Source organism: Cariama cristata, unplaced genomic scaffold, assembly GCF_000690535.1.
Source record: "Cariama cristata isolate BGI_N322 unplaced genomic scaffold, ASM69053v1 scaffold21647, whole genome shotgun sequence".
In the NCBI taxonomy this organism is placed as follows: domain Eukaryota; kingdom Metazoa; phylum Chordata; class Aves; order Cariamiformes; family Cariamidae; genus Cariama; species Cariama cristata.
Window position 1 is genome coordinate 49,734 of NW_009625411.1, and position 8,595 is coordinate 58,328.

The following is an 8,595-nucleotide window of genomic DNA, read 5'->3' on the forward strand; positions in this document are numbered from 1 at the left end:
TGTCCATTTGCATCCCATGTATGAGTTCAGTTCCGAGAGACATTTGTTCACTGCGGAGGTGATATCCTGACTTGCACCCCTAACAGTAAAAAAATATACCTTATCACAGGGAATGGGTTCTCCTAACACTGCTGTCATTGTGATGGGTTAAGACCATGGGCTATAGGTAGCTGTTAATTTTAATAATTGTGTCCTGAATCTGCCCATATATGTGTGTAAATATATATAAAAATAAACATAAAAATCCCAGAGATCCCAGGGAAAAGTATGCCATCTGACATTTTTGACAAGCTCTCCAGAATTAATCCATCTAGGAGCTACTATGCTCAGCTTAATTATGGAAAGGCTGCATCTGTGTTCAAAGCTGTTGAGAGAGAAAGAAGAAAGTAAAAATGTCCACTAGGTTTGATTAACTGCTTTCAGCCTGATGAATAAAGACAGATGGTTACTAGTTATTTTTCCTTAATGGATTTTGGAGCTCCATTTGGTGGATGAATTAAAGTTATAGGTCCCAAATCTGCCTTTGAAGCTACGCCTGCGTAGCCCTTTGTGATTCTAGCAAAGTTTGCAGGCATCCAAGGGAGAGGTTTGCCCTAAGGCTGTCGTATACGTTGTTAAAAAGTGGTTTTGAGATTAAAACTAAAAGTCAAGTGATAGTTTACAGTATTAATAAAACAAGTTACAAACTGTGCACAGCTCAGGAAGGAATCCCCTGCAAGGGTTGATTAGTGTGAAGTGCCTGTGCAGACTTATCCCCATAGAATCTGTGCCTGTTTGGGTATGACCTCCAGCTGGGGCTTGATAGTATTTTAATATTGACTTTAAAACTTGGAGAATTTCATTAAAGTTGCACTTGATAGTTGTGTCACCCGGTAAGTGAAATAAATAGTTTTATGGTGTAGGTTAATTTGCATGAATCTATTAGCATGTCTCAAATCCAGGTGGAGGAGGTCTTTAAGACACGGTCTAATTCTACAGGTGTGCACATGTTTAAATACATGGCTATGAATATTTCTGTCCTATGCTTGTGTATGAATATCTGTGTTGTTTATTTTTAAGAATGTACGTAAATGTCTGTGGGTTTGGGCTCTCAGGGAACATTTAGACCTAATGGGTATTTGGACTGTCATTCAGCAACCTGTTAAATCATCTGTCTAGTTTTATGTGTGGATAGTCATAGTGATTTTAATGGGATTAGGTATGCTTTCATCTAAACAATTTTTGAGTCAGGGGTTAAGGTTACTGAAAGATATAAAATGTCTAAGATGGACAATATAATAAATGGAAACAAAACAACAGAAAATGACACCACGTATACAGATTTTTCCATAGTTGGTGGATTGCCTAAAGAAAAAATACCATTTAACTAAAATGCTACCTGCCACAGAACCATCAAAACCCCCCACAGATCCTGAAAGGAACCTTGAGGGGTCATCTAGTTTGTCCCCCTGCTCCACGGGAGGATCATCTTATCACTAAGTCATTCCTGACAGAGAGCTGTTCTCGCTGACAACATTCGAACGCAACTGCGGCAGTTTACAAGCAGCACAAACATCGCTGAAAAATGACGGGAATGCCCTTCAGATCAGCAGCATTAAAGGAGAAATTGGTGACATTCGGTATGTAGCAAACATACATTCAATCAAAATAATAATGTAAGTCATTGATTACACACATAGTGAGGTCACGATTCCTCAACAGGAAAAATACATGGCTTTACCGTTTGTAAGCGAGGGACATGTCCTTCAAATGACAGAAAATAGAATGCATTTAGGGCAGGTGACACTTTGTAATGGTTGATCACTTAATGCTTTTTGAATCATTGCTCATTTTTCATCTCATTTTGCTTCAGCTTTCATTTCAAAGACTATCTGATGTAACTGTGAGGAAAATCTAAAAATAAGTGAATTCCATTTATGAGAGGCAGAGATGTTTTTAAGAGTTTGCAGATGGGAGGGAAAGCATGTCGCAGATGTGCATAGTTAATAATCCAAGTGATGACGGGGAGATGCTACCACCCATTTTCTTTCATCCCCTTTGCAGAATCTGTGCTCAAAGCTCAGAGACATGTTCTGAGTCTCCAAGTTGTTTGTGATTTATTTTTAATGTTGTCACTATCTACCATGGATGACAAGTTATGTTGGTAGTATAGTAAATCCCCCCACTTTGAAGGGACTCTTTTCTGGGGGCAAAAGAGAGAAGTGTGGATAGACTTGGAGCTGAAGGGTTTGGTTTTTTTGCCAAAATCTTGCTTTGGACAATATTGATCCAGATCTAGATTGCACTTAAAGGTCAAATTAAAGCTATGTGTTTATGCTAGCTGCAAGTTAGCACTACTTGCTTAAATATTTATAAGGATGCTATAGGGCCCACATTTAAATGGGAACTAATAATCTGCCACGTATACCTGGAGTCCCTGGTGAGCTAGGATTGCTGAAGTTGGCATCTCCATCAGTACTGTTACCTGTCTTAGCTACCCAGTTTGTCTACCCATGATTTAGTCAGACTTTTGATTACCATGTATATCTAATTTTCTGTTGGCCTCCATATTCACATTGCTATTTATGAATTTAACTGTGATAAAAATTATGTGACTTTTGCATAGATAATACCTAAATATCTGAAAGCATTTTGTGGTCTGCTGTTAACATGTATGGAAAAGCTCAGGTGTAAAACAAACATTTCTGTAGCCTGCCATTGTTTGGAGACTTGCAGGAGGAAAAGTTAAAGAAAGAAGATGCAGAAATGTGGGTTTTTTTCTGATGTAGATATGATCTATATGACTTGTGGTTAGGAGAAACCATCTAGAAGTAAGGCAGGCAAAATTGCAGTTGCATTTCAGGAAGAACCTGCAAAGAAATGAGTAGACTGTGGGCTAGGAAAATGTGGGAATCCTTTGTGTTCTGGGCACATTGACCCTACTATTAACTTCAGAGAGGCAAATCTGTAGGAAAAGGAAGGGAATAGAGAGGTATAATAAAAATCTAGTTGGAAAAACAAACTAATCTTCCAGTCCAGAGTATAGCTTACATCTTTATTTCTCATGTATTGAGGCACCACTATGCTGTGCTCTGTCCTAGGCAGAATTTTACTCTGAATGTACCAAAGGAAATTTTAGGGAAGAATCTGTTGCTGTCAGAGGAGTGGACTAAGATGAACTGATATCTTTTCTTCTCTAACACTGATGGTTCCGTGAAAGCCATTTCATGTTATTGGATGTCAGAAGAAAGGCAGGCAAGTGTAATTTCTCATGAGGATTGCCTAGATATGATTCCTGGCTAACTTCCTAAAGACTACCTAATTGCCTTTACGTTTTCTGATTCTATCCTCTTTTTGGAGAATAATGACAATGTAGTTGATAAAAAATGACTTATTTTGGAAAGAGTTCAATCCACTTTTAGCTGTTTCTGAAATCCTAGAGATCCATAGATGTCTGGAAAGTTCGAGAAGAAAACCTCCCTTGCAAAGACAAAGGAGTGCTCATAATTTTGATGATTTCTCTGATGTAAGATGTTTCGTCTATTGCAGAATATTTACAGAGGGTGATTAAAGTTTATGTAAATACCAAGGCAGAACTTACAGCCCATGGCTTCATTTCATATGGCAAGTTATTACAAGACCTACTGCTTGAAAGCAATGATAGAGCTGCTGCACGCATTGGATTCACATGGGAAATGCAGGCTGCAATTATTTCATTTGAAGATTGTATAATTCTAAGGTGTAGGTTGCGTGGGTACCTGCCAAAAGGATTTACAGGTCCAGATTGGCCATCAGTACAGAAGTTCCTCACTCAGGTTCTTACACTTGAGAAAGTACCAAGAGATTTAACTGAGGAGGTAATTATTATTGTTATTATTATTAGCTTTGTTAGAATTGAATATTGAGAAATGATGAGCTACAGCTGTTTCTTCACTGCCAAGTGATCTTCAGGAATTACAGTCTATCTCTGAATTTACAATATTTACAATTACTATATTTCTAAAACCAAAATCTCCAGTAACATAGAAGTAAAATATATTTCTTACTTTTCTTTAATGGATACATACTTTATTTGACAGGAATTATTTTCCTTAAGGGTCTATTAAAGAAATAGTTTGAAGACAAAGAAGAGGTTACACAGCCTTATTTTCAGTTGCGCATAATCTTTTTTTTGCCCTTATTCAGTACATGCCTGTGAGTTCAGAGATCTTAATTCTCAAAGGTACGTGGCTACATTCCTAACTTTAGGCAGACTAATAGTTTTATTGTCTTTACTGAGACAATTCCTGTGCTTCAAGTTGAGTGCATGAATAGATAACTGGCTGAAGGCAGAGGATTATTTTGACCTTTGTATAGGATTTCAGTAGTATTTGTAAGAGCCAAGTCTGTTTGCCCAAATGAGTTTTGTGTATGCAAGTTCAATAGCTTCTGCCTCCGGGACTTATAGACTGACAAGTGCTTGTATAGCCATTAAGTCCACCAAAATCCAAATGTATGAAAGTGTTCACATACTCTCAGAAGCTGTGGTCAAAGTAAATAATTTTGTATTTTTTCTGCTCATAAATGTATTTACTCGTAAGAATAGTTTTTCTCTCTTGGTTAATAACTTATTTGGTGAAACAGATCCCAACCTATTTTCTGCTTAAATTATTTTCCAAGAAAGCCCTTGTAGCCAAGAACCTCCCTGCAGAACCTGAAATGCAGATCCCTTGCCCAAGCCACAAAAGCACACGGAGCAGGGACTCTCAGGAGCGACAGTCATTATGTTGCACAGCTGAAAAAGCCTGAATCAGCAAACAAAATAGAGCAAAATGGAGAACTGAAGAGTTCTGTGAGAAATTCTAGCCTGAATTGAAAAACAAATCTGTGACTGGCAGAGACAGAGGAAACAGAGATAGAGATTGGACATGTAGAAAAAATGGTTCATGCTTCTAGACAATATAATTCATGTTGCAGCTGGGGCAGAAGAATATCAACAGACAGCAACTATTGGATATGGCACATAGTACTTCTGGATGAAGGGAAAGTGCTGAAAAGAAAAATGTTGACTAGTACATTACTGGAAAGTGCGAAGAAAGCACATGAGAAATGTGGCCAAAGAAGTGAAAAACGATGCAGGGAAAGGTAACAGAGACATGCTGAAGACCTTGTGGTTGAACTGGAAGCTTCTACTATGCTGGAAAGTCACAGAGGCTTACAAAAATAAACAGCAGGAAAACTTCAAACCAGAAATGGAGTCAGGAAGACCAAAGACAGAAGACTGCTCATTACCAAGGTAGAACAGAAAGAGCTTGGTGTTGCATTTCAAAGAAGTTACGAACAGGCTGAGCTTCTCCACATTTCAAAGGAACAGGGGAACCTGAACATTTTGCCCTTTTTTGTGTTCAGAACAGAAATTGAAAGCACAGGCTGCAACCATCACGCTGAAAAATATAGAGCCAGCAAAGGATGACAGGAGAAAAGCTTAAAGAAATGGGAAGGAAGTAAAGTAATATCTCGGAAGAAGTGATTGTGCCTAAAGAATGAGAATGTGGAGTCAATGAGTGGATGCCTGCGATAAAGGTCCCACACACTGGAGAGGTGTCCTTGCTTTGTCCTGGGGAAAGTCTTCTGCAGTGATACTACACAGGGTGAAAGATGCTGTAACTGTAGAATTGAGAGATAAACAAGCTGGATTTGGATTCAAGAGATTCTGTAGAGATGGGCCGTTCATATTGCAGATTGCCATGGAAGGATCACTCTCCATGAAAGGCATCTTCTTTTGCCATTGCTTTAATTTACCTTCAAAAGTTATCATTTAACATGAAGAGACTTACATGGTGGGTCATACCTGAGATCTGCAAAGTCCCAGTTAGAAACAGAAACCTGCACAGAGGTCAAAGTGCTCAGTGAGGGTAAGTAATCGCACAACAGAATGGTTCATCCAGGAGGCTGATCTGAATCATTTCTCTGCTGCTGTTTCACATTGGCATGGGCTGACTATGGAAACAGTGTTTAGGCTTCAGTATAGCATACATAGATTACCAGGGCATAAAGGGAAAGGACACTGAGTTATTGTGCGCTGACTCTGAAAAACTGGGAAGAAAGACCAATGTTCTGGCAAAGGTAGGTCAGGCTTAGCTCAAAATCAATTAGCTCAAATCCATCCTCCTTGTAACACAGATGTCATGTTGATGCAACATCCTGATAATTTGGAGGAGTCATATCTTTTCCAGCAAAACTCTCAAGAAGGAGGTGAGATAAGTTTGTATATTCATGGCATGAGTAGGCATGGCATAGAGAAATAGGAAATAATGCAAACTCAATTGCAATGTTGTGTTAATGTATAGCTGTGAGAACTGGAGACATATCAAGGTGGTAGATAGTTTCTTAAGATGGATAGTGGGCATGAGATGATAAAACTTACCTTGTTGTAAAATTGTGCTGAAAAATCCTCAAGCAGGAGCCTGTCTCTTGTGTCAGAGAAAGTGGAGGGTTCATGAGGTGGGTACTCCAAGTTAATGTTTCTTAGCCAGTTTTAGATCATATCCTCTTTTCTGACAGCAACCTGTCTCATGGTGTGTATGATCTATGCACTTAAATATAATTTTATTCACACGCCAGAGTGAACACATAGAATCATAGAATCATTATGGTTGGAAGAGACCTCAAAGATCATTAAGTCCAACCGCATACCCGATGCCACCATGCCCACTAAACCCACTAAACCATGTCTTGAGGCACCACATCTAAACGTTTTTTGAACACCTCCAGGGATGGTGACTCCACCACCTCCCTGGGGAGCCCGTTCCAATGCCGCCCGGGGGAGCCTGTTCCAATGCCTAATGACTCTAACAGTGAAGAAGATCTTCCTAATATCCTGCCTGAACCTCCCCTGGTACAACTTGAGACCATTTCCTCTTGTCCTAACATGGTCATGACATGGTCAGCTTCTCATTAAAAGAAGCCTTCAGTGGTTATATTTTATATTAAATATATAAATTCAACATTAATTAAGACAGAGATCAGTCCCTACCAGACCTTCCCACAGTGGTTCTGCAGGCATGTGTACAATGCATGCATATGGCATCCCCAGCAGTCCACACAACCCTCTCCAATCCATAAGTATGAGAGCAGATGCGTTAAATACCAGCACATTTATGATCATCTAAATCATGTGATTGATAAAAAAAAAAGAAAGTAAAATTCTCCAAGGAAATCTTTAAGAAGATGACTTAACAGAGGGCAAGGTGTAACTGACCTCGAGACCAGCATGCTGCTAAAAGGAGAAACAGCAAATGTCAGAGAGAAATGAAAATAATTTACACTTTGTGCAGTAGTGGGTGGATGGATGAATGAGCCTTCACAATGGTGATGAGTGACGAGCAGACCTCAAGGGTGATGTTCCTTTAAGAAAGTGACCTCATCTCTAATGTAAACTACCTATAGAGGTATGTAAACATTTTCACTTGCTGTAAAAATTTATATTTAATGGATTTGTCATCCTATAAAACCCTAAAGGAATAATGGAATGAAAATGTGCTTGTGTCTCATGTTAGGTTCGCACCCTGCACTTCAATCTTCCAGTGTCTTTCTGAAATAAAGTAACTCAGCACTACATTTTCTTTTGGAAAACCAGCTACATCATGTTAGCTGGTTGTGTGATAACAGGCTCATCTCTTAAACCAATTAGCAAGGATTGTTTAAACAGAGTTAAATATGCCTAAGTTGTGTTTCAATCCTTTTAGCTGCATGGATTTTGAAATTTTCTTATTATTTAAATAACTTTCAGAGTACACCACAGTAGGTGTTAAACCTCTCAAATATATTTAATTGATTACATATTTTTTCACCCCACCTTGCTGTGGGTATTGAACCAGTGATTCCTGTCAAAACTAAGGTGAATGTCATCCCTGGAGGTCTACTCAGTCTCAGGTGTGTTACATGTATTCATTTAATGCAGTGCCTTTAATGGCAAACCAGTAATCACCCCTTCCAAGCCTCCCAGACCCTCTTGAATGTCAATTAACCGTAGGTATGTGGAATAGGTAAATAGCCAAAGGTATGCACTAAAACAAGGAAGGTCATTTTGGGCTTTTTATTGAAAGAGGGTGGCCCATGTGTGATAAAGCCCAGTGCTAGCCACACAGTTTGTACTACAGAGAGAAAATAACTCTGTTCTGACTCATTTTTGTCACTGCCCCTCAAAAATCAGTTCTGCTGAAACCACATCCTAAGTTTTTAGGCAGGAAATTCCAACTATTTCCCATAAAGGAAACTGTTCTTTTTTCACTGTCTAGGAAAAAGTACTTTAAACATATAAAATATATAGCAGTTAATTTTTTTCCTGAAGCCAGTGCTTGCTACATCATGTCCATTCCCAGTGCTGTCAATCATTATCCAGCCAGCATATTGTTCAGAAGGCGGAGCTGTCAGGCAGAAGGAATAAAAGGTAAGAAAAGGAAGGCTTCTGCTTCTTGCTGATGCCAAGGGTAAGTGAGATTATGTCAAACCTTTAAACAGAGCCCCCTTTCTCTGCCCCACCCCCTGCTCCTATATAACATGTGCTGCATTTAGCAATACCTGCTTTTACCCAGCTGGTGGTGGGGGCTGTGTGCTTGCTTCTTGCCCTTGCTG